At 36.3% G+C, this 27,532-nt stretch overlaps 1 long non-coding RNA gene across 12 annotated transcripts in view; it reads left to right on the top strand.

Moving 5' to 3' along the window:
• Positions 1 to 27,532, top strand: part of LOC141502777 (uncharacterized) — a 104,890-nt gene that overhangs the window by 36,994 nt on the left and 40,364 nt on the right. Inside the window, exon 12 of one of the 12 annotated variants that reach the window (XR_012472646.1) lies at positions 106 to 26,182. The exons of the other annotated variants lie outside the window; for them this stretch is intronic. This is a non-coding gene — a long non-coding RNA (uncharacterized LOC141502777). Of the gene's footprint in view, positions 1 to 105; positions 26,183 to 27,532 lie in introns of those variants that run through there. 12 annotated transcript variants of the gene reach the window in all.

Here is a 27,532-nt window from a genome sequence, read left to right as displayed (position 1 = left end):
AAAAATAAAATATTTAAAATTATGGTAATCAATTTTGACCTTAGCAGATCCTTAATTGGTACTATGATTGGTATTGATTAGTAATTGCTTATTGCCTTTGTACAGTGCCTTTAAGTGGTACCACATGAAATGCTGAGTAAGTGATGTTGGTGGTTTCTGAAATTACAAAGGTAAGAGGGGTGATAGAATTCAGATTTTCCCAGTCAGCCATAGAAATCTGGAAAAGATGAGTGTTTTTTATGTTCTCAGAAGGTCAAAGAAATAAGACAGATTTAATGAAACCCTAACAAGGATGTTTGTGGGTTGCAATGCTACCTCTCTTTCCATATTATTTATATTGGGGGAATAGTAATTGAATTAAAACTAAGGTCCTGAATGATGTGGCCAAAGGTATAAATTAATAATCATGTACCTTATTTGTCTCTAAGAAGCAAAAAAAAATTCCCCCAAGAAAAGTGATTTCTTGGAGTGTCCTGTTGAGATTGCATTTTTAATATTATGCCTGTTATTCAGAATGGACTCAGATAATTTATTCACTCTCATATTTTTAAGTGCAAAGAATTGCAAGAGATTTTATTTGTACTGTCACTTTACAAGTAAGATCCCAGCATAAGTGCAATAAGAGAAAAACTAAACAAATCAATAAATGGATGGAATATCATATGATAGCCTGCCTAGGTGGCACAGTTCATAAAGCACTGGCCTTGGAGTCAGGAGGACAGGAATTCAATTCCAGCCTCAGTCACTTGACACTTACTAGCTGTGCGACTCTGGGCAAATCATTTAACCCGGACTGCCTCGAATCTAGGACTATCTCCTTTGGTCCTGATTCATATCCGGCCACTAGACCCAGATGGCTCTGGAGGAGATAGTGAGACTGGTCACTTGACACAGCACCCCCTCATTCAAATCCAAATCATCTACTTGTCGTGTCACCACCTCCCTGTTGTCATGGTCTTCCCTGAGAATGAAGGACAGGCATCATCATCATAGGTCCTTAGTACAAAGGAAATCTTGATTGGGAGGTGTCATTCAGGAAAGAATTTTCCAGATAGAATTGATTTTAGTATACATATTCATAGAACTGGAAGTCATAACCATACCATATTGAAAACATTTAAAACTGGGAATATTTATTACCATGATAACTTTTGAAAGACCATGTATTTAAAGGGAGTACATAGAATCCTCAGTATCTGATCTCTGAGATGAAAGAAATCAGAGAAGTAAAGGGAGCAACAAAACTTGCATTTTCAGAGGCAATATGGACTATGGAATTATCAAAGGTTGGGTTTTTTGTTTTGTTTTGGAGAAACAATAGAAATTTCTGCCTTCCAATGAGGTCTTGGAAGAAATTAGAATTCAGACTGTGGGGTCTAGATGAGCCCTGGAATATGTGAGAGGAAATTCTTTAGAGGATAGATAATGTGAGATACTACCATTATTCTCATATTTATATCAGGAGAATAGGATTGTCTAAATTAAATCCCAGGTTCCAAACTATACAGCTAATGGTATATATTTATAGCAGAGTAACTTATTTGTCTATAATTAAAATATTCCTCCAAGAAAAGTGCTTCCTTGTAGTATCTTGAACAGATTGGATTTCTTTTATTTCTTTTTTTATTTATTCATTTATTTTTTGTAAATTTTATTGACATTTATCTTTTCAAATTCCGTCCCCCCTTCCATTCCCTCCCCGCTGCTTGAGAAGGCAAGCAATTTGACTTAGATTATACATATACATATACAGTCTTACAAAATATATTTCCATATTAGCCATGCTGCAGAAGAAAACAGACCAAAAAAGACAAAGAAAAAAGAAAGAAAATTTTAAAAGTATGCTTTGATCTGCATTCAGACTCAATCAGTTCTTTCTCTAGAGATGGATAACATTTTTCAACATACATCCTTTGGAATTGTCTTGGATCATTGTAAGAATCAGAATTGCTAAATCATTCAGAGTTATCATTGTACAATGTTGCTATTAGTATGTGCGATGTTCTCATAGTTGTGCTCACTTCTCTTTGCTTCAGATCACATAAATCTTTGTAGGTTTTTCTGAAATCATCCAGCTTATCATTTCTTATAACACAATAGTATTTCATTATAATCATACCTCAACTTGTTCAGTCATTCCATAATTGATGAACATCTTCTCAATTTCCAATTCCTTGCCACCACAAGCAAGAGTTTTTCCTTTTTCTTTGTCCTCTTTGGGATACAGACCTAGTAGTGGTATTACTGAGTCAAAGGGTATACAGTTTTTATTGCCCTTTGGGTGTGGTTCCAAATTGGTCTCTAGAAAGGTTGAATTAGTTCACAACTCCAGCAACAATGTATTAGTGTCCCAGTTTTCTCACATCCCCTACAATATTGATCATTTTCTGTTTTTGTCATATTGTGTTAGGTATGAGGTGATAACTCAGAGTTGTTTTAATTTGTATTTGTCTAATCAATAGTGATTTGAAGCATTTTTTTACATGCCTGTAGAAAGCTTTGATTTCTTCTTCTGAAAACTGCCTATTATAAATTTGACTCAATTCTCTTTACCGTTTGAGAAAAGAAGCCTTTATAGAGAAACTTGGTATAAAATTTTCCCTTAGTTTCTGCTTTCCTTCTAATAATTTTGTCTACATTGGTTTTGTTTATATAAGACATTTTAAATTTAATGTATAATGTAATCAAAACTATCCATTTCTCATCCCATAATGTTCTTTCTTGTTTGTTCATAAATTTCCCCCTTATTCATAGATCTGACATACAATTTTTTCCATGTTCCTCTAATTTGCTTATATCACCCCCCTCTATTTAAATCATGTACACATTTTGATCTTATCTTGGTATATACAGTATGTGTAGTTTCTGCAAAGTTCTTTCCAGTTTTCCCAGTAATTTTTGTTGGGTATTGAGTTCTTATCCCAGAAGCTAGAGTCTTTGAGTTTATGAAACTTCAGATTACTGTGGTAATTTATTTCTGTGTATTGGTACCTAATCCGTTTTGCTGACCCTATTTCTTGGCTAGTATCAGAGTATTTTGATTATTACCACTTTGTAATACAGTTGAGATTTGGTATGTTAGACTATCTTTTTTTCACTTTTTAACTGATTCCCTTGTTATTCTTGATTATCTCTTATCTTTCATGATTCTTTTCTAGCTCTATAAGATAATTTTTGATAGTTTGATTGGCATGGTATTGAATAAGCAAATTAGTTTAGGTAGAATTGTCATTTTACATATATTGGCTTGGCCTACTGTAATTTGATTCCTTGCAGATCCTTGATTATTTCTTTTGGTCAAAACTAGGGAGCATTTATCATCCACAACAACTTTTGAAGTACACGATATTTAAAAGAGAATACTAAAATGCTGACTGTCTGATCTCAGAAATGTCTGAAATTAGAGAGGTGAGAGGGGCAATATAACTTAGATATTCATAGACAATGTAGACTGTCAAAATTTCCATGTCATCCTTGAGAAGATGATCAAAGGAATACATTTCTCAGTGATGGCCTTATAAGAAATTAATATTTATCCAGTTGCCTACATCTGTGTGGAAAAAAAGTCTTTATAAATAGTATTCATATAGTTACTAGGTTTATCTTGGAAGGTAGACTTCCAAGTATTTTATATTGTCTGTAATTATTTTAAATAATGAATTTTTTTTTTGTTTTATGCAAGACAATGGGGTTAGGTGACTTGCACAAGGTCACATAGCTAGGTCATTATTAAGTGTCAGAGGCCTGATTTCAACTCAGATCCTTCTGACTCCAAGGTCAGTGTTCTATCTACTATGCCACCTAGCTGCCTCAAAATAATGAAATTTCTCGTTTCATCTCTTCCTTCTGGACATACATATGTACATATACATATATATGTATATATACATTATATATATATATATATATATAATATTGTTATATATTAGCTTTGCTAATGATTTATGTGGGTTTGTATTAAATTCTGCAACTTTGGTGAAGTTGGTTTTTTTTTTAATTTTTATTTATTTAAAGCAATGGGGTTAAAAGTGACTTGCCAAAGGTCACAATTAAGTGTCCGAAGCTAGATTTGAACTCAGGTCCTCCTGACTCCAGGGCAGTGCTCAATTCACTATGCCACCTAGCTGCCCCAGTTGTTAACTATTTTAACAAATTCTTTTAAATCGATTCTCTAGGATTCACTAAGTATACCATGATATCATCTGTAAAGAGTGATAGTGGCCTTGGGCAAGCCACTTAATCCCATTGCCTTTCAAAACGAAAACCTAAAAAAATTGATAGTTATGTTTTCTCTTTGCCTATCCAAATTCCTTCATTTTTTTTCTTGTCTTATTGCTATAACTAGCATTTCTCAGACAACACTGAATAATGAGGATCATAATGGGTATCCTTGCTTTACTCATGATCTTATGGGGAATGCTTCTAGCTTATTGCCATTACAGATAATGCCTGTTGATGGTTTTAGATAGATATTACTTATCATTTTAAGGAAAATTCCATTTATTTCTATGCTTTTTAGTGTTTTAATTGGAATGAGTGTTGTATTTTTCTTCAAAATCATTTGTCGTATTTATTGAGATGATCATGATTTTTCTTGGTTTTATTATTGATGTAGTCAATCATGCTGATAGTTTTCCTAATCTTGAACCATTCCTGCATTCCTGGTATAAATCGCACCTGTTCATAATGTATGATCTTTGATATATTACTTGAATCTACTTGTGAGTATTTTATTTAAAATTTTTGCACTAGTGTTCATTAGGGAAATTCATCTGTGGTTTTCTTTTTTCTGCTTTTGGCTTTCTTGATTTAGGTATTAGTCCATATTTGAATCATAAAAGGAATCTGGCAGGACTACTTCTTTTCCTTTTTTCCAAATAAGGTTATATAGTATTGGAATGAATTGTTCATTAAATGTTTGGTAGGATTCACTTTTGAGTCCATCTGGTCTTAGCTTCTTCAATTTCTTTTTCTAAGAGAGAGTTATTTAAAAATTCTATTTTTTTCTTACTTTGGACAATTTATATTTTTGTGTATATTCATCCATTTAACTTAGATTGCTAGATTTATTGGCATGTAATCAAGCAAAACAACTCCTAATAATTCCTTAGATTTCCTTTTCATTGGTAGTGAGTTCATCCTTTTCATTTTTGATACTGTCAATTTAGTTTTCTTTCTTATTTTTTAATCAAATTAACTAATGGTGTATCTATTTTATTGTTTTTTCATAAAACTAACTCCTAGTTTATTAGTTCAATGGTTTCTTGCATTCAGTTTTATTCATCTCTACTTTGATTTTTTTCAGGAATTTCAATTAATGTTTAAGTTCTTTTTTCTAGGTTTTTTTAAAATTATATACCTAATCAGGTTTCTAATGATGTGCCTGGTTTTTTTTTGGAATGGATTCAGATTATTTAATCACTACCACAAGTTTATAAGTGTATAAGGCATGTTAAAGACTGGTTTTTGGTTTGTCACTTTAAGACTAAGAGCTGGGGCAGCTAGGTGGCGTAGTGGATAAAACACCGGCCCTGGAGTCAGGAGTACTTGGGTTCAAATCCAGTCTCAAACACTTAATAATGACCTAGCTGTGTGGCCTTGGGCAAGCCACTTAACTCCATTTGCCTTGCAAAAAAAAAAACTAAAAAAAAAAAGACTAAGAGCTAATGGACAGTGCAACAGAGAAAAATTAAAAAAAAATAAATGGTTAGAACATTATAGTCAAGTGTCCCTTAGAAGATAATGTGTCAGAGCCATAATTAGCACATAGAAAGGATTGGCTGGAAGGTTCAGTTCATGGGAGAATATTCTAGGTAGAAGAGAGCTTAAAGTATAGGATATTAAAGCTGAAAGGGCAGAATTGCAGGTTATAAAAATAACAAAAAAGAAAACATCAATTTGATTCCTTGCAGATCCTTGATTATTTCTTTTTGTAAAAACTAGGGAGCATTTATCATCCACAACAACTTTTGAAGTACACGATATTTAAAAGAGAATACTAAAATGCTGACTGATCTCAGAAATGTCTGAAATTAGTGAGGTGAGAGGGGCAATATAACTTAGATATTCATAGACAGTGTAGACTGTCAAAATTTCCATGTCATCCTTGAGAAGATGATCAAAGGAATACATTTCTCAGTGATGGCCTTATATTCTCAGGGCACCAGGGCATCAAGAAATATAGGGTAAATAAAACTTTCATAACAAAGAATATTTTTGCCCTAAAATGCTACCCTTAATTTAATATAATTTATTATTTGGAGAGTGATGATTTTCTTAATTAAAATTCAGATCACAGACCACAGAATGAAAGGTAGAAGTTGGCAAACTTCCAGGGTCTTATATGATTCTTATATGATTCTCAGAATTTAAAAAAAAAATTCCCTGACAAGACTTGTGATTCCTTATAGTATTCTTAACAGGCAAGGTTGCCTTGGCTATTCCTGTTTTGGGGAATGGGGAAAGTGTATTTATTACCCATGTTCTTCTTTTGAAGAACAGTGAATTTAAAAGGGAACTGTGGATACATTGCTAAATATCAGCTATAAAAGGGGTCTGAAATTACAGAGGTAAGAGAGGAAATAGAACTTACTTTTTTAGAATTATCTAAAATCCCAATGTCATCCTTGGGAAACTAGATTTTTTTTTAATGTTCTCAGGTAGTCGGAGGGAGAGAGAGAGAGAGAGAGAGAGAGAGAGAGAGAGAGAGAGAGAGAGCGAGCGCGCGCACAGCAGACACACATACACACACATACACCCACACTCACACAGATTAATTAAAACTCCAGAGAGAACTTGAAAAAATTTATAATCTAGACTGTAGAATCTAGATAAGCCCTGGAACCTGGAATAAGAGAGGTAGGGAGGAATTTCACCAAAAAAGTGGGAGGACACTAGTCTGAACTAGTGAGACATTAGTACAAAGACTATTAATACTGAGAGTAGCCTTAGAGAAATGAATGTGAGTGCTAGGAGATCTCCTAGAACAAGGGCTGATATCAGAGCAGGAGAGCACATAAAGATTGAATTTCTAGTTTGAAATTGTTATGAAAGAATAGAATCAAGATTTTCAGAATTAGAACAGGGGCCTTAGAACAAACATTGGCATCCTTTAGAAAATTAGTTGTTTTATGTTTTCAGGTTGACCACACATAGAAAGAAATAGGTTAATTGAAACCCTAGTAAGAAATGATATTTGTTGTTTGAAATTCCACCATCATTTCCACATAATTTATATTGATAGAGTGATGATTGTCTGAGTTAAATCTTGGATATTATACCTCACAATAGATGTTTAAGTTCATTATTGAGGACCTTATGTGTCTCCATGAAGTAAAAACAATCTCCCAACAAGACAAGTAATTCCTTGTAATTCCCTGATCATGTTGAACTTCATTCATGTTCCTCTTATTCAGAATGTTTCCAGAATATTTACTCACTACCATAAGGTTTAAATATAAGACATTTCACCTAGAGATCACTTTGACTATCATTTTATGACTAAGTTGCATGGGTACTGCAGTAAGAAAAAAATAAACCAATAAATGCATAGAATATAATAGGCATATGACCTTAGAACATAGAGCATCACACCAATGAGGATCCATAGCATATAGAAAGTTTTCAAGGAGGTGACATTCAAGGGAATTACTCTAGGTAGGAGAATTTAAGAGTACAGAAAACTCGATCTGGGAGGGAAGAACTGCACCATTGAACAAAAAGAAAATGAAAACAGAAAATGCTAGTCATCAATTTCATGGAATTTCATTCCATTCAGATTATTCAATGCTTAATGCCACTATTGGTAAAGGCTACAAAATATTGCCTCCAATAACTTTTAAAGAATAATCCTTAAAGGGAGCACACAGAATGCTAAATATCTGATGTAAGAGTGCTGTCAAATTAGAGAGCTAAGAGGGGCAATAGATCTTAGATTTTCATTGAGAAGAAAAGGGTTTTCTGTTAATAGGTGATCAAGAAATAGCAAAAAATAGAGAAATTGAAATTCAATCAAGGTCCTTAAAGAAATTTGACATCTAGTTGTCTGATGTGAATGAGCCCTAGAACCTGGAATTTAAGAGGTGGGAAAGAAGGACATAGATACTAAAAAGGAATGGTATGAGCCAGTGGAACCTTAGTATATAGAAAAAGTACCTGAGAGCAGCCATATGGTGGCTATCCAGGACAAGGGATAGAAGAATAGGAAAGTCCACTGAATGTTGAATTTCTGCTTTGGAAATGTTCTGAAAGATGAAAGATAGGAGTTATTATAGAATCTAGATTTTTGTCAGAATGGGTAGGCATTCTTGAGAACGTGATTTTCTTTATGTTTTCAGGCCAACTAGGCATGAAGAGAGAGAAAAATTGAAACCTTAGTAGCAAAGAGTAGTTATGGCTCGAAATTCTACCTTTATAACCATTTAATTTGTATCAGGAGAGAGGTGATTTTCTGATTTAAAACACAAGGCCCAAACCACTATCCAAAGGTATAAGGTTAAAAATCAAGTACTTTATGTGGCTTGAATAAATAAAAACACTCCCCTCTCAAAAAGATGATTCCTTAGAGATGATACCATGATCAGGTAAGATTGTTATTGTTATTCCTCTTAAATGGAAGGATAGATAGCACTTACTCCCTACCATAACATTTTAACTACAAGTCATGTCAAAGAAAGATCATTTGTGCTATCATTTTACCACTAAGACTTATGAGCAGTGTAAAAGGTGAAAAATTTTTAAAAAAGCACAAAATGGTTAGAATGTTGTAGGAGGATCTGAACTTAGAAGAGAATGTGTCAGAGCTATGTGGGTCCTTAATATATATAGAAAGTCTTGATTGGGAAGCAAAATTGATGGGAGAATTTTCCTGGGAGAAGAGAGATTAGAACACAGATTATTAGAGAGGAGAGGAAGAGGGAGGAGGGTACTGCACATTATTAAAAAAAGAAAAAGGTAATCAATTTGATTCTTTGCAGACCCTCGGTTACCAAAGACTGATATTAGTAATGGCTAGGAGTATTTATTGCCCACAATAACTTTTTTAAAATAGTATATTTAAAAGGGAGCACATAGAATGCCCAATGTCTGATCTTGTATGGTTCTGAAATTAGAGATGTAGAAGGAGTGATGGACCTGGGATTTTCTTTGTGGTTTTTTTTTTTTTTGCAAGGCTATGGGGCTAAGTGCCTTGCCTAAGGCCACACAGCTAAGTAAGTTTTAAGGGTCTGAATCTGTATTTGAACTCAGGTCCTCCTCACTCCAGGGCTGGTGCTCTATCTATTGTGCCACTTAGCTGCCTGTAGAACTGGAATTTTTAGAGGAATTGTAGATCATGGAACTTCATTTTATCCTTGAGAAGATGGGTTATTTTATGTTTTCAGGGTAGGGAAATAGACTGGTTAAATGGAAACCTAGTAACAAAGGTTTGAACTGCTACTTTTATTTCCAGAAAATTTTTCTGAATTCATTTAAGGCAATGGGGTTAAGAATGACTTGCCCAAAATCACACATCTAGGCAATTATTAAATGTCTGAGGCCGAATTTGAACTCAGGTCCTCCTGACTCCAGGACCAGTGCTCTATCCACTGCACCACCTATTTTATAATAAGAATTAAAACTAAGGTGTCAGGCAAAAGAGCCAAAGGCATACATTTCTCACTGACTCCCGTTATAAAAACAGTCCTCCAAGAAGACACATAATTTCTTGCAGATAAGGCTGTTATTGATATTCCCATTATTGAGAATTGAGGGGAGATTATTGACTCACTACCATAAGGTACTAAGTACAAGGAATTTTAAAGAGAGACTATCTGAGCCATGATTTTACTGCTAAAACCTACAGGCAATTAATTAAGAGGAAAATAAACTAATAAAGGAATAGAATCGAAGGATAAGAGAGTCACACATTAGAAAACAATGTGTCAGAGCTCTGAAGGAGCCCTCAGCACATAGAAAGTCTTAACTGCGAGGTGCCATTCATTGGAGAATTTTACAGGGAAAAGAGAGAACTTCAAGTACAGACTTTTAGAGAGCTTGGAGGGTATAACTGCCTCATATAAATATAGGGAAACCATGGTCATCAGTTTGGTTCTTTTCAGTTCCTTGATTTCTTTTTTTTTTATAAATTTATTTTTTATTCTCATTTTGTACAAAATGTTTTTTTTACATTAATAAAATATTCTTCTTTACAAGTAAACAAAATACCCCTCCCCCCATGAATATAGATAGACTTGCTTGGGCGAAAAAAGTAAAGGGGAGAGAAAACAATTAAAATTAAAAAAAAAATAATAATAATTGTAGGTATGGCCAGGTGGCACAATGGACGAAGCACCAGCCCTGGAGCCATGAGCACCCGAGTCCATATCCAGCCTTGTAAACCCAATAATCACCCAGCCGTGTGACATGCAAGCCACCCGATCCCCACTGCCCTGCAAAAACCAAAAAGAAGAAGAAAAAAAAAAAGACCCAAAATAAAATAAAATAGTAATAATAGTAGGGGTGGCTGGGTGGCAGACAGAGCATTGGCCCTTGAACCAGGAGCACCTGGGTCCAAATCCGGCCCCAGACACCCAAAGATCACCCTGCTATGTGGCCCCAGGCAGACCATCCAGCCCCACTTGCCCTGCCCCCTCCCCCAAATAATAATAACAAAAAATGTGCTTCAGTCTTTGTTCCAACACCAGCAACTCTGTCATGGGTGGATCACATTCTTTATGATAAGTCCATCACAAAAGTTACTTCTATATTTTTCCAGTGTTGCCATTTCTGATCGAAACTCCCTCCTTTCTTATTTCTCCATTACCATGTACTATATTTTCTCTCTCCTTTCACTCTGACTCTGCTGTAGGGTCGCTGAGTGGCGCAGCAGACAGATCCCTGGTCCTGGGGCCAAGAAGCCCTGAGCCCCCATACCACCCCTTAGGCCCAGCATCCACCTGGCCCTATGGTCCCGGACAGGCCTTCCAATTCCAGCCCCTTGCAAGAAGTAAAAAAGAAAATGTGTTATATCTGACCACTCTCCCCCCATGGTCCATCCTCTCCTCCTTTATTCACATCCCCACCCCTTCCCCCTGCTCCCCCCTCCTTCTTCCTCCAGATGTCTATACCCCATTGAGTATATTTGCTGTTTCCTCTCCTAGCCATCTCTGATGAGAGCAAATGTTCCCTCATTCCCCCTTGCCTCCCCCCTTCCATATCATTGCAATAGCTCATTGTAATAAAAAAAAATCTTATTATGTGAAATATCTTGGACTATTCCCCCTCTCCTTTTTTCTTTATCCCATTCCATTTCCCTTTTTTTCCTATTGACTCCATTTTTACACCATATTTTATCTTCGAATTCCACTTTCTCCTGTGCTTCAACTATAAAAGCTCCCTCTACCTGCTCTATTAACTGAGATGGTTCATATGAATATTATCAGTATCATTTTTCTATGCAGGAATGCATGCAGTTCATCCTCATTAAGTCCCTCATATTTTCCCCCTCTCCTCCAATCTCCATGCTTCATCTGAGTCCTGTATCTGAAGATCAAACCTTCTGTTCAGCTCTGGTCATTCCAAAAGGAACATTTGAAATTCCCCTGGTTCACTGAAAGTCCATCTTTTTCCCTTAAAGAGGACATTCAGCCTTGCTGGGTAGTTCATTCTTGGCTGCATTTTAATCTCTTTTGCATTCCCGTATATTGTATTCCAAGCCCTACGAGCTTCCAGTGTAGTTGCTGCTAAGTCCTGTGTGATCCTGACTGCAGCTCCACGATATTTGAACTGTGTCCTTCTGGCTGCTTGTAATATTTTCTCTTTGACTTGGGAGTTCTGGAACTTGGCTATAATATTCCTGGGGGTTGGTTTTTTTGGGATCTCTTTCTCGGGGGGATTGGTGGATTCTCTCCATTTCTATTTTGCCCTCTGTTTCTAGAATATCAGGGCAATTTTCCTGTAGTAATTCTTTGAAAATGATGTCAAGGCTCTTTTCCTGATCATGACTTTCAGGTATTCCAATAATTTTAAAATTATCTTTCCTAAGTCTGTTTTCCATATCAGTTGTTTTTTTCAATGAGACATTTCACATTTTCTTCTAATTTTTCATTGTTTTGGTTTTGAAGTATTGATTCCTGATTTCTGGTAAATTCATCAATCTCCCTGAATTCTATTCTTTGTCTGAAGGATTTGTTCTCCTCAGAGAGTTTTCTTATCTCTTTTTCCATCTGGCCAATTTTGCTTTTTAAAGCATTCTTCTCCTCAATATCTTTTTGAACTGTTTTATCCATTTGACCTAAGCTGGTTTTTAGCATGCTATTTTCTTCAGCATTTTTTTGGATTTCCTTGACTAAGTTGCTGACTTCATTTTCATGTTTTTCCTGCATCTCTCTCCTTTCTTTTCCCAGTTTTTCTTCCAACTCCCTCATTTGATTTTCAAAGTCTTTTTTTAACTCTGTCATAGCCTGAGCCCAGTTTCTGTTTTTCTTGGAGTCTTTAGATGCAGGAGCTTGTGCTTCCTCATCTTCAGACTGAGTATTTTGATCCTTCTTGGGCTCATTTGCAAAATATTTCTCAATGGTCTTCCTCTTGTTTCTTTGCTTGCTCATTTTCCCAGCCTAAGCCTGTTTTTTGTGGTGCTTCCTGAGCTTTTGGGACACTCCCACAAGGGTCTCAGTGTGTGAGGCTCTGTCCTCCCTCCTGGTCTGTGAATGACCATAAGCGCCCCCCCCCCCGCCATGGGGCCGAGGTGGGGGGGGGGGGGGCTAGACTGTGATCAGGATCTGAATGTGGTCAGAGCCCCAAAGTCCTGTTCCAGAGGCAGAGGACAGAGCTCTGCAGCCTCTCTTCACTCCCCTCCCTCAGCCTCAATGGGTTCATGCCCTGGGGGCTCCTGCTTACCAGCTCCGCCTGCTTCTGTCTTGGGTTCTGGGCTGCTGAAAGACCAAGCTGCTGGCTGTGTGCCTTGAGGGCGGGGCTCCACGTGCTCGCTCTGGCAGAGGTCCCCCGCTGTTCCCCCACTTTGTGCCCAGTGCTCCCCGGGGTGCAGCTCAGGAAACTCCCCCGCTGCTGTGAGCCATGGCTTCCAGCACCCTGGGGCTGCCTCCGGGAGGCTGAAGTTCTTTGGCTCTGGTGGGCCACCCCTCCAGCAGGCCGCCTCAATGATCCCGGGGAGCAGAGCCTTTCTGCTCTTTTCCAGGTTACCTTGAGTAGGAGAACTGCCTCACTGGGTCCCTTTGTGGGTTCTGTCTCTCAAAAGTTTAGTTAGAGTCCTTAGTTTATGAGTTTTTATCAGAGAGCTCCTAAGACTCGATCCCTTCATGTCACCATCTTGCCTCCACCCTCATGTTCCTTGATTTCTTAAGACTCCTTTTGGTATTGACTAGGGAATATTTATTGCCTACAATAAATTTTGAAGAAGAGTGCATTTAAAAGTGAGTCATAGAATTCTGAAAGTTTGATAAAAGAAGGGTCTTATATTAGGAAAGAGTGGCAATAGAACTTCAATTTTGAGAGTCATCAGAGACCCAGGAAATCTCAATGTCATCCTTGAAAAGATGGATTGTTTTATGTTCTCTGTGGCACAAGGAACAAACACGATGTTTGAAACTACATTAAAATCATGGAAGAACTTTAGCATCTAGCTTGTAGGATCTAAAATACCTGAACCTGGAATAAAACAGGTAGAATGGAACTGCACAGAAAGAGGTGGAAGGACAAATCCATAGAACAAAAATAGGCTAAGCTAATGGGACCATGTATGTAAACTAGGAGATTTTAGAGTAAAAATAGAAAAGAGAAAATGAGAGCTGGAAGGGCAACTAGAACAAGGGATATCAGAGCAGGAGAGCCCATAGACTGGAGTTTCTGGCTTGAAATTTTTCTGAAACAACAGAAATAAGAGTTGTGATTTAACTGAGAGTCTCAGAGTTAGACGTGACCTTAGAACACTCAATGGCATCTTCAAGGAAATATGTTATTTTCTGTTCTCAGATCAACAAGGCTTGGAGAGGCAGTTTCTTGGACAGAATTGTATTTGTGGCTTGAAATTCTGCCATTGTTTCTATATAATATATATCAAGAGAGTGGTAACTGAAATGTAATTCAGGTCCCAGACAACACATCCAATATCTAAGTTACCATCAACACTTTGTATGTCTCTAAGAAATAAAAATAATGCCCCTTATATGACAATTCATTTCCCGTCCTAATCCCATCCAACCTGATCAGATTGGACTTTTATTGACGTTCCTGCTATTGGAATGGATCGATAGTATTGAATCACTAATGTAAAGTTAGAAGTATAAAATATTTCCAGGAGAAGGCACTATTTAAATATAGGCAAAAATCATCAATTTGATTCCTTTCATTTCTTTGATTAGTTAAAGTTGTTGGTATTTACTAAGGAGTATTTATTACATGTCATTTTGAAAAAGAGTGCATTTAAAAGATCACACGTGGAATGTTAAGCGTGTGAGGTTCCAGGAATTATGGAATTATAGAGGTTAGAGAGTTGATAGGATGTAGATTTTCACAATTAGCATGGGCTTTAGAAATCTCAATATCAATTTTAAGAAGATATATTCCCAGTGGGCCAAGGAATCGAGAGGGAATGGCTAATTTAAATTCCATTAAGAGCATGGAAGAAATTTAGAATCCAAACTTTCTGATTGTGAAAACTCATAGAATCCAGAATATGAGAAGTAGGAAGTAATCTTTTAGAATGAACTTGGAATAATAGCCATAAAACAAAAATAGTTTAATCCAATGGGACCTTAGAATGTAGACTGTGGTACCTGAGAGAAATCATAGAGAAAAGAATGTGAATGCTGAGAGAGCTCCTAGAACAAGGGATATCAGAGCATGAGAGCCCATACAATGTTGGATTTCAGGTTTGGAACTGTTTTGAAAGAACAGACCTAAGAGGTGAAATAGAACCTTGATTTTCTTTTCTTCCTTTTTTTTTTTTGTTTGTTTGCGGTTTTTTGGCAAGGCAAAAGGCTTAAGTGATTTGCCCAAGGTCACATAACTAGGTAATTATTTAGTGCCTGAGGCTGGATTTGAACTCAGGTCCTCCTGATTTCAGGGACAGTGTTCTATCCACTGTGCTACCTAGCTGTCCAAGAACCTTGATTTTCAGAGCTGGAAGGGGCCTTAGTATACTCAATAGTGTCCTTGAGAATCTGGATTTTTCTATGTTCTCAAAGTACTAAGGCATAGTTAATTGAAACCCTACTAAAGAAAAATATTTGGGACTTGAAACACTATCTTTATTTTTCCACATAACTTATATCAAGCAAGTAGTGATTGCCTGTATTCAGACTCAGGTTACAGAATAGAGAAGCACATGTATAAGTTTACAATCTAGTTCCTTATTTGACTCTAAGAATTAAAAAACAATCTCTTGACAAGACTAGTCATACCTCATAGTGCCCTGATAAATTAGTTACTATTCATATTCCTGTTATTGAGAATGGATAGAGAGTATTTATGTACTATTATAAAGATGAAGTGCATTTCAAAGCCTATTTGTGTGCTCACTTTATGACTAAGTCCCATGGGAAGGACAATAAGAGTTAAATGAACAAAAAAAAAATAAATGGATAAAATAAATAATAATGGATAAAGTAATAAATGGATGAAATACTATTGAAAATTTTGCCCTTAGAACATAAAATGTCAGAGTTAAGAGGGTCCTTAGTACATAGACTCAACTGGGAAGCGTCATTGAAGGGATAATTTTTCAGGTTGAAGAGAGATTAAAGTTCACTTTATTAAAGCTCAAAGGAGAGAACTACACTATATAAAAAAGTGCATATCTTTAATTACTCACAGATGCAATTAATTGGTAATGACTAGCAACTATTCATTACAATAACTTTGGAAGTACAAGTTTTTGTTGTTGTTATTTGTCCTTCCTTGGCCCATGACTTTAGGAAGATGATGCCATGATTTGCAAATGAACTGGATGTAAGTGAGGGAGGGCTATGCAGTCACCAGCCTCTCTCTCTCCTCCTGAGACTTCTGGGTCCAGTTGCCAGATATGATCAAGAGGGCTAGCATCAAAAAGGGATTATATGGAATGATGAATGTCTGACCTCAGAGTAGTTTGAAGTTAGAAAGGGAAAAGGGGTGATAAAACTTAGATTTTCATAGCCAGTACAGACAGCATAAATCTCAATGTCATACTTGAGAATATGAGAATTTATATGTTTCTGATGGGCCAAGGAATAGAGGGAGAATGGTTCATTTAAACTCCAGTAAAAGTGTGAAAGATTTAAAATCCAGACTGTTTGCAATGAGCCCTAGAATCTGGAATATGAGAGACAAGAGTGTCTTTAGAAGGCACAAAGTGGCAGATACAGTCATAGAATAAAAATGGTGTGAGGCAGTGGGATCCTCCTATATAGATTTTGATACCTGGAGTATCTTGAGAGAAAGAAATGTGAGAGCTTGGAGGGTACAAAGAACAATGGGTGTCAGAAGAAGAGAACATACACAATGTAGAATTTCTGGGATGTAACTCTTCTGTAAGAACATGGCTACCGTGTTTAATAGAACCAAATTTTCATAGCTGAAGGGACCTTAGAGCTCTAATTTTCATCCCTGATAACATAATTTTATAAAGTTGTCAGAGTACCAAGGAATGCAGTGAGACAGATTAATTGATCTTCTATAAATAAAGAACATTTATGACTAGAATTATACATTAAGTCCCTATAATTTATATTATGAGAGGGGCAATTGTCTGAATTAAAACTCAGGTCCATTGAATGCCTCATTGGGTTCCCAAAAGTTAAAACATGTGATTTCCATATAGTTCCATGTACAGATGGATATTCCTGTTATTAGGAAAGGATGGAGAGCATTTACTAACTAGTATAAGATTTTAAGTACAAGGCAGAGACAAGAGAGATTATTTGTGCTGTCACTTCCAGGCAGTGCAAAAAAGAGAAAATTAAAAAAAAAAGATAAATGGGTATAATATCATAGTGGGGTTTGCTCTTAGAATATTTAAGGTCAAGTATTACAGTCCCTGGCACGAAGAAAGGCTTCCTTGGGAGGTGACCTTCAAAGGAGAATTTTCCAGGGAGAAAAGAGACTTTTAGTGATGGGAGGGCAGAACTCCACAATTTACAAAAAGAACAAACAGAGATGGTCACTAATTTGATTCCATACATGTCCTGGTTTAGTCACTACTGCTTTTGGCAATGGCTAGATAGTATTTATTGACCACGATAACTGTGTGAAACTACAGAGGTAAAGGGATGCTAGATCTTAGATTTTCAGAGCCGACATGAGCAGCGGAAATCTCATTGTCATCGTTGAGAAGAGGGATTTTTAATATACTCAAGAAGCCAAGGAGAAGAGATCGGTTAAATGAAACTGTGGTTAGAGCAGAATGCAATTTAAAAGGCCCACTATTGCACCTGGATTAGCTCTAATTCTTACATAATGAACTTTTGGAGAGACGTTGAAAGAAAGAAGTTGAGAGATAGAACCAAAGGATAAACTACAGAACCAGTGGTCATAAGTATATAGGACACAAACCAGAATAGCCAGAGAGGAGAAAATATGAGAACTAAGAAGATACCAAGAACAAAGGATAGCAGATGACAGTCCTGCATAGAATGTAGCATTTCTGTTGTGAGAAGGTTCCAAGAGGACAGAGCTATTGAGGCGCTATAGAACCTATATTTTCTGACTGGAAGTTGTCTTTAGAACTCGAGATGGCATCTTTAAGAAGATGGATTTTTTTATGCTCTCAGGACATCAAGGAATGTAAAGAAAGAGGTTAACTGAAACCCTAGGATCAAAGAATGTTTGTTTTTCATATAATTTTATATCAGAAGAGTGGTGGTTGTCCAAATTAAAACTCAGGTCCCCAGTCACACAACCAAAAGTATAAGTTTATAATCAATATATAACTATATCCATTTATAATCCTATATACCTTAAATGGCTCCAAGAAATAAAAAAAAAACCACTCCTTCAAGAGAAGTGATTTCTTGTGATGTAATGCTGATCAAGTCAGGCTTCTATTACTACTTCTGTTATTCAGAATATATCCAGAATATTTATTCACTACCATAGTGCTTTAAGAACAAGTCATTTCAAACAGGTCATTTTATGACTAAGACATATATATGAGCAACAAGAGAAAAACAAAAATCCAATAACTAAAATATCAGAGGTGGATTTATATTTAGAAGTTATTATATCAGTAGTACATAGAAAAGCTTGATTGGTAGATGTCATCCATTGGAAAATTTCCAATATGAGAGAACTTAGAGAACAGAGTATTAGAGCTAGGAGAGCAGAACTTGACATTATTAAAAAGAACAATGAAAAAATGAACATCAATTTGATTCCTTGCTGATCCTTGATTACTCAGTACTTCTACTGGGACTTATATTGGGACTAAGGAGTCTTTATAGTCCACAGTAACTTTTGAAGCACAGTGTATTTAAAATGGAGTACCTAGAATGCTGAATATGATCTCTGAGGGCTATGAAATTAGAGAGCTTAAGAGGAGGGATAGAACTTCCATTTTCAGAGTCATTGTAGACCATAGAACACTCTATGTCATCCTTGATAAAATGAGTTATTTTCTTTTTGAAGGTCAACAAGATATGGAAAAAGACAAGTTAATTGAAGCTATAGTAAAAAATTACATTTGTGGTTTGAAATGCTGTCATTTCCCAAAGTATTTATCAGGAATGTGTGATTGTCTGAATTCAAATTCAGATACCAGGCCACACTACATAAAATATGTCAATGAGAGCGTTCTATAACTGTGCGAAGCATAAACAATCCACTGACACAGGTGATTCCTTATACTGATCCTGTCCAACCCTGTTCAGGATAGACTTTTATTGATATTCCCGTTATTCAGAATGGTTGAAGAGTTTGACTAACATATGGTTTTAAGTACAAGGTATTTCAAAGAGAGACCATTTGTGCTTTCATTTGAAGACCCATTGGCAGTGAAAATAGGAGAAAAAGAAACTGATGACTGGACAGACTATCGTAGGAGGGTCTGCTTTTAGAACATATACTGTCTGAGCTATGTCCTTAGTGCATAGAGAATCTTGAATGGGTTGTAATTCAAGGGGAAATTCTCCATGTACAAGAACTGAAAGACAATTAAAGTTGGCATGATATAAACAGGAAAAAGCCTCCCGTTCTCCAAGTGGTCATTATTGCTTCCTTTCGGTTCCTTTATTACTTAAGACTGATATTATTAATGGCTAAGGAGTGTTTATTGCCTATGATAACTTTTGAAGAATAATGCCTTTTGGGGCAGCTAGGTGGCGCAGTGAGTAGAACACTGGCCCTGGAGTCAGGAGGCCCTGAGTTCAAATATGATCTCAGATACTTAATAATTGCCTAGCTGTGTGACCTTGGGCAAGTCACTTAACCCCATTGCCCCTTAAATAAAAATTCTAAAAGAAGAAGAAGAAGAAGAAGAATGCCTTTAAACAATAGCACAGTAAATGAAATTTAGGATCTAGACTGCAGGATATGAATGAACATTGGAACCTAGAATATAAGAGGAGGGAGTTTCAAAGACAGAAATTGGGAGATCATAGCCATAAAACAAAAACTAGTCTGAGCCAGTGTGAACTTAGTATGTAGAGTATTCATTCTGAGAGTCATCATGGAAGAGAGAATATTAGAACTGGGAGGGCATCTAGAACAAGGGATATTGGAACAAGAGAACACACAGAATGTTTGAATTTCTGGTTTGGAACTGTTCAGAAAAAAAACAGGAAGTAAGAGAGAACCTAGATTTTTCAGACCTAGAAGGTGTCTTAAAAATTCTCAGTTGGCATCCTTGAAAACATGGTTGTTTTGTGTTCTCAGATTGAAAAGACATGGAGAAAAGACACAGGTTAAATGAAACTTTTGTTAGAAATGATATTTGTGGCTTGAAATGCTACCTTTATTTCCACATGATATATATTGGGAGAGTGATAATATTTTAAATTAAAACTTAGGTACCTGATAACACAGACAAATGTATAAGTTAATCATTAAGAGGCTTATGTGTATCTAAGAAATAAAAACAATCTACCAACATAACAATTGATGCCTTTTAGTGCCCTCATCAGGTTAAGGCTTAAGTTGATATTCCTATGACTGAAATGGATCAAAAGTATTTAATCTCCACCATAGAACATTAGTGATAAGGCAATTCAAAGTATATAATGTCAGAACTTTAAGGTTCCTTAGCACATAGAAAGACTGGACACTGGGAGGTGCCATTCAAGGCAAAATATTTCAGATACAAGAGAGATTAGAGCACACAATATTAAGGGCTAGCTAGGTGGTGCAGTGGATAGAACACTAGCCCTGAAGTCAGGAGGACCTGAGTTCAAATCCTACCTCAGACACTTGTTACTAGCTATGTGCCCTTGGGCAAATCACTTAACTCCATTGCCCCACAAAAAAAACAAAAAACAAACAAAAAAGTGTACAGAACCGCACTATATTAAAATAGGAAAAAGAAGTCATCAATTTGATTCTTGCAGATCTTGATTAATTCCGACTGCTATTGGTAATGACTAGGGAATAGTTGCCTCTAATAATCATTGAAGTGCATTGCATTTTAAAGGGTATGCACTTCATTTGATAACTGTATGATGGAGGAGGAAGCTAACAGAGGTAAGGGGGCAACAGAATGTTGATTTTCCGAGCCACTATAGGGTCATAGAAATCTCGCTGTCATCCTTGACAAGATGGGTAATTTTTTTATATTCTTGACTGACCAATGAATAGAGATAGGTTATAGGAGTGACTTTGGAAGATAAAAATTAGGAGATGGATGAAGTCAAAGGACAGAAAAAGTGCCTAATGCATTCATTGGTCATCAGTGTGTTGAATATCAGCCTTGAGAGTTAAGCAGAGAGGAGAAAATGTAAGGGCTTGGAAGGGTATCTAGAAGAAGAGATATGAGTAAAGAAGCACATAAAAAGTAGAACTTCTGGTATGGGAGAGTGCCAGAAGGACAGAGATAAAAAGATAGAACATATATTTGTTGTTGTACAGTTGTTTCTCTTTGTTTTTGTTTTTTGTGGTGCAATGGGTCACATAGCTAGTGTCAAGTGTCTGATGTTGGATTTGAACTCAGGTCCTCCTGACTCCAGAGCCAATGGTCTGTCCACTATGCCATCTAGCTGCTCCCTTGTTCAGTTATTTTTGTTGTGTCTGACACTATGTAACCCCATTTGGGGTTTTCTTGGTAGAGATACTAGGGTGTTTTGTCATTTCCTTCTCTGCTTCATATTATAGACAAGGAAACAGAGACAGTGTTAAGTGACATGTCACACAGCTAGAAAGTGTTTGAGGCCAGATTTGAATTTAGGAAGATGAATCTTCCTGATTCCTGACCTGGTATTCTATCCATTGCAGGCACCACCTAAATTCCTATATAGATAGAGCCTATATTTTCAGAGCTGGTAGGTACCTCAGAACTATAACTGGCATCCTTTTAAACAGGTGGAGAACATCCAACCCAAAAGCCATTTGGGTCCAGTGCTACACTATAACCACAGGTGGAACTTGAAATTCAATAAATCTAGGTATTTTTGGGGGGGGGGGATGAATGAATTAAATGCTTCACCAACTTTAGCAGCCAAATGATGTTAATATCTAAATGGCTCTTGTCAGAAAAAATTCCCCACCCCTGCCTAAAACATGGCGAGTAAATGATGAATTGAAATCCTAGGAATAAAAGATATTTATGTCCAGAAATGCTACATTTATTACCTTATAATTTATATCAGGAGGGTGGAAATTATTTAACTTAAAACTCAAGTCTCAAACCACACAACCAAATGCATAAGTTTATAATCTAGTAACTTATATACCTTCAAAAAATAAAAACAATGATAAATATTTCCTGGAAGTATAATCATAAGGTTAAGCTTACATTTATATTCTTGGTATTGGAAATTAAGTAGCTTTATTTACTCACTACCATAAAGGTTGAAGTCCAAGACATGTCAAAGAAAGACCATTTGTACTGTCACTTTACTACTAAGACCTATATGTCTATAGGCTTAAGGAAAAAATAACCAAAGTAATAGATGAGTAGACCATGTTAAGAGGGATCTCTTTTAAAATAAACAGTCAGAGCCCATGGGCTTTTACAACATTGACTTTGGGGCCTGAGAGTGGCCATAGAGAAGAGAATGTGAGAACTTCAAGGGCATCAAAAACAAAGGAAGTTAGAAGATGAGAGTACATAGAATATGGAATTTCTGGTGTGGGAGTTTGTGATAGAACCAAATTTTCAGAGTTGAATGGGCCTTAGAACTCTCATTTTCATCCTTGATAATGTTTTTTTTAAGTTCTCAGGGTACCAAGGCAGAGAGATAGAGAGAGAGAGACAGACAGACAGAGAGAGAGAGAGAGAGAGAGAGAGAGAGAGAGAGAGAGAGAGAGAGATTAAATGATGCCTGAGTAACAGAGGAATTCATGACTCAATGGTATATTTAGCTACCTGTAATTTATATTTTGAGACAGGTGATGGTTTGAATTGAAACTCAATTCTCAGATCACAGAGTCAAATATCTAAATTTACCATCGAGTATCTTGTCTTTTAATACCCTGATTAAAGAAGTCTACTATTGCTATTCCTGTTACTGGGAAAACTTGAAGAGTGCTTATTCACTACTATAAGGTTTTAAATACAAGGTATTCCAAAGAGATACCATTTGTGTTGTCATTTTGACTAAGACCAGGGTTAATGTAAGTAGAAAACAATAAAAAAACAATAATTGGTTAGAACATATCACAGGAAGATTTGTCATTAGCATATAAGCTATCAAATGATGCAGGTCCTTGGCACACTGGGAAGTGCCATTCAAGGGAGGATATTCCAGGCAGAAGTGAGTTTGGAATACAGAAGAGGAGATCTGGAAAGGTACATGATATGGAAAACAAAAATTCCAAAAATTGGTCATTAATTTCATTCCCTGCTGATTTAGGATTGCTATTGGTAATGAATAATAAGCTTTATCCCCCCTACAATAAGTCTTCTCAGGCAGTGTATTTGGAAGAGACAGTGGGTTGTTGGGTTTTTTTTTTTTTTGAATCGTATTACTAACATTCATTTGCAGTCTACTAAAACAAACAAATGATTAAATAAATAAAAAGGTTAAAAAAAGGCTTAGAACTTTAGAGCAGGGTGCAGCATTGGAATGTTAAGGCTGTTGGAGTCTTTAACACAGAGAATATCATGACTGGGAAAGTGTCTTTCTTGAAAGAATAGTAGAGGGGGGGGAGAGAAAAATCACATAATTTTGGAACAGGGATAGGCAGAGTTTCACAAATGGCAGTGGGCAGTGGTCACTGACAGAATATCAACCAGAAAGGGAATGTAAAAAATACAATATCTGAGCTCGGATGAAATTTATAATCCAGACTGCCAAATCCAAATTGGAAAGAGAGACTTTAGAAGACATGGAATGGGAAATAGAGCCAGAGAATAAAGCTGATCTGAACCATTAGGACCTTTGCACACAAGACTTTGGATCCTGATTGCACCCAGAGAGAAGAAATGTGAGAGCTGGAAGTGTACCTAGAACACGGTATAGAAGAACAAGAAAGATCATAGGATGTTGATTTTTTCTGGTGTGAGAGAGTTATGCAACAACAGAGCTGGGAGGTGTGATAGAACCTAGATTTTCAGAGTTGGAAAGCACCTTATAACTCTCAATGGCATCCTTGGGAACATGAGTTTTGTCCTGTTCTGAGGGTGCCACAGCATGGAGAGACAGAGAGAGCTTAATTGAAACTTTTTTTATCAGGATATTTGTGGTTTGAAATACTGCATTTATTTCCACATAATTCATATTATGAGAGTGGTGACTGAATTAAAAATCAGATCCTGACCCAGACAGCCCAAGGTATAAGTTTATGTTTGAGTGCCTTATATGGCTCCAAGAAATAAAAGCAATTCCCCAACAAGTCAAGTAATTTCTTAAAGTATGGTAAGACTACTATTGATACATCTGTTATCGAGAACAGTTGGAGATTCTTTGTTGACTACTATAAGATATGAAATGTGCATTTTAAAGGGAGTCCATTTGTGCTGTCACTTTTGATTAAGACCTATGGGCAATGCAATAAGAGAAAAATATACAAATTGATAAATCTATGGAATATCCTGGGAGAGTTGGCCCTTAACCACAAAATGTCAGGGTTCTTATCAAGTCTTAAGCACATAGAAAGTTTTGGTTAGATAGTGTGATTTAAGGGAGCAAATCTGAAAGAGAGGAAGGGCAAAAAAATGAAGTAAAATGAAGCAAAAAATGGAATCAATTTGATTTTTGATCTAGTACCAACATAGTTCTGCGATACATTATAAGTAAAAATAAAGAAAATAAATACACGAAATAAATAGTAATTGAAAAGGGAAATAAAGAATGAACATTTTTAAAGCAGGGTGAGGTCTAGAAAAGGAGTAGGGAACTTCTTCTACCAAAGGCCATTTGAGTATTTATAACATCATTCACAGACCATACAAAATAATCGATTTCAAAATTAGCCTGATTTATTTTGTTTAACGTTTAACTAATTCACCCCTAAAAAGTTCCTCATCTGTGGTTGCTGTGGCAACACCAGACCAAATGATCTCACAGGCCTTAAGTGGCCCACAGGGCCAGACATTCCCCTGCCTTAGAACATAGTATGTCAGGGTTGTTAAAGTCCTTTGAACACAGAATGTTTTGTCCAGAAATTATCTTTCAAGGGAAGATGTAAGTACGGAGAGAAAATTGTGAATTTTTGAACATAGCAGGCAATCTGGACCTTGAATTTCATAACTGGGAGTAGATAGTGAAGGCAGAATATGAGACCTGGGACAGTATGTAATACATAGGATATCTTGAGCTTTGTAATTTAGATCCTGGTATATCAGAGGTAGGAAGGACATTAGAAGATATAAAGTGGAAGGATGGACAGAACCAAAGAAGAAGAATGGTCTGAACTAGTGGTACTTAGCACACAAATCAGGAAGCCCTATAGTAGCCCCAAAGAAGACAATATTAAACCTGGGAAGGAGCTTAGAAACAGGCTGCCAGAGCATAGAAACCATATAGAATGTGAAATGTCAGCTTTGGGAGTGGCTTACTCAAGCCAAGGCAGAATTCAGAACACTGATTTTCAGAATTAACTGGGCCTTAGAATTCCCAGGCTCACAGTTGAGAAGGATCTCAGTGGACAAGACAGGGGAAACACAATACTAATTAAAAACAATAAGTTTGTTCAGTTATTTCAGTATGATTTAGACAAACACAGGGTTGATGCTATGAATTATGACTCAGTTCCCCAACTATATCAGGAAGGTGGAATGGTTAAAATAGAGGCTCTTATCTGTCTCAAAAATTAAAAAATAAAATTGATTCCCTGCACTTCCTTGAAAGGATAATGCTGCTAGCCGTAGAGTATGAGGAATAGAAAGTGCTATGCTCTAAATGTGAGATGTGCACATTTAGAGACCTTTCCCTCCTAAATAATCATAGGAACTGTTTGTGCCCAAGCTGGGATAGAGCCTTCTGAGCCCTTATTATTTCTGATCAGCCACAGCCAGACACACTGTACATTAACCCTGACACCATGATGACATTTTGGTCCTCTTTGAGCATGAAGGATAAACAACACCATCATTTTTAAAAAATATTATATTTCTACTTTTAAATTAGCATCTTGCTGAGACTTAGAAAGTTCATTAAGATAAAAAGAAATACAGAAATGAAAAGAAAAATGTAGAATTTTAGAGCAGATGGTGTCTTAGACCACTGGTGTCAAACTCGCATAGAAATGGGAACCATAAAATTCTGCATATAAGGATCCCTGTTGGCTGCATATTTATTTACTTTTAAAATGTAATATTATCGATGTTTTATTGGATTTTTCATTTATTTTGTTAAATATTTCCATTTTTACAAGTTTTCCAATTTCTACATTTACATTTTAATCTGATTCAGCTGCACTTCAAATTGTGGACTTCATGCTTAGATAATTTTTCTGCTTTCTTAAGTACATAGAAAGTCTTTTCTAGAAGGTGTTTTTGAGGGAAGAAGGTTAGAGGATGAAGAGAGTTTGAATATAGGATGGTAAAGCTGGCTGAGCAGAACTCCCATACTATGAGACTTGGGAGAGTCCAGGATTATCTATCTATCTATCTATCCATCTATCCATCTAAATATAGAAATATATATATATATATATATATATATATATATATATATATATATATATATATATATATAATGACCCTGGAGGAACATTAGAATGAAGAATACATAAGATAGATGATTCATGGAACTGGAATATGGGAGGTAAGAAGCACCCTAGAACACAGTAAGTAGAAGACAAGGGGAGCTTGAGAACCCAGATTGGCAGAACAATGGGGATTTAGCACACAGAATAGTAGGCCTGGGGAACCATCAGAGAACAGTGTCTGACTTCGAAGGCACTTGAAAAACTAAACCAATGTCAGAGGTAAGGGGGGCATCATCGAATTGGGAGATGCCGTAGAACTTTCAGTGTTATCCTTGAGAAGACAGGTCTTTTTTAATGCATTCAGTTTCTCAGGCATGGAGAACGAAAACTCAATAACTAAAGATATCTGTGGTTTGAAATCGAAAATTTGTTTTCATATAATTTATATCACTGAATTATCTAAGAGCTGAGAAGAGCCATGGGTTTTTTTATGTACTTGATAGGCTAAGATATGTAGATGGACAGTGGCATAAATATTTATGGTTTGAATATGATTTCTTTCCATATAATTTATGTTAGGATAGTGATGATGATCTATTAAGGAATCAGCTAGACCTCAGTTCCAGTTCAAGCTCAGCACTCAACTATCTCTGTGATCCTTAGCAAGTCATTTAACCTTATTTTGTATCTTATTTCCTCAATTGTAAGATGGGGATAATAATAGAATCTATCTCAAAGAATTGTTTTGAGCATCAAATGAGATCTATAAAAGTCAGAACTTTTTCACTTATAATATCTCTTTTATATTATTCTACATTGTACTTATTCTTTTATAAAATTCAAAAACCAAAACCAACTTCCAAAAAAACAAGTGATTCCTTATTTGACTACTATAAGGTATGAAAGAAAAACCACTTGAATTTGTCACTTAATAGACCCTATGTAGTGTAATCAGAGGAAAAAAACCAGCCACAATGACAAAAGGGTAGGGCCTTGGAACAGGGGATGTCAGGGCTGGGAGGGGCCTTAGTCCAGAGAAAGTCTTGGTTGAGAAAGAACCATTCAGGGAGATTAAAGAGAAGAGAGAATTTCAAGAACAAGGAAGGAAGGGAAGTAGACAGTGAAGTCAAAATATCAAATTTGGGAGAATATATTTGGAGGAACCTGATCTGGAGGGGGTGGGTTGAATATGAGAGGTAGAAGGGAATTTAGAAGTCAGAAAATGATATACCGAAAGAGTCATGGAGAAGAGAATGGGAGAGCTGGGATGGTATCTAAAGCAAGGGCTAGCACAGCAGCCCTTTTTGTTTGACTTAGGAGG

Source organism: Macrotis lagotis, chromosome X (genome assembly GCF_037893015.1).
Source record: "Macrotis lagotis isolate mMagLag1 chromosome X, bilby.v1.9.chrom.fasta, whole genome shotgun sequence".
Taxonomy (NCBI): Eukaryota; Metazoa; Chordata; class Mammalia; order Peramelemorphia; family Peramelidae; genus Macrotis; species Macrotis lagotis.
This window is presented reverse-complemented; position numbering and strand designations above follow the sequence as displayed.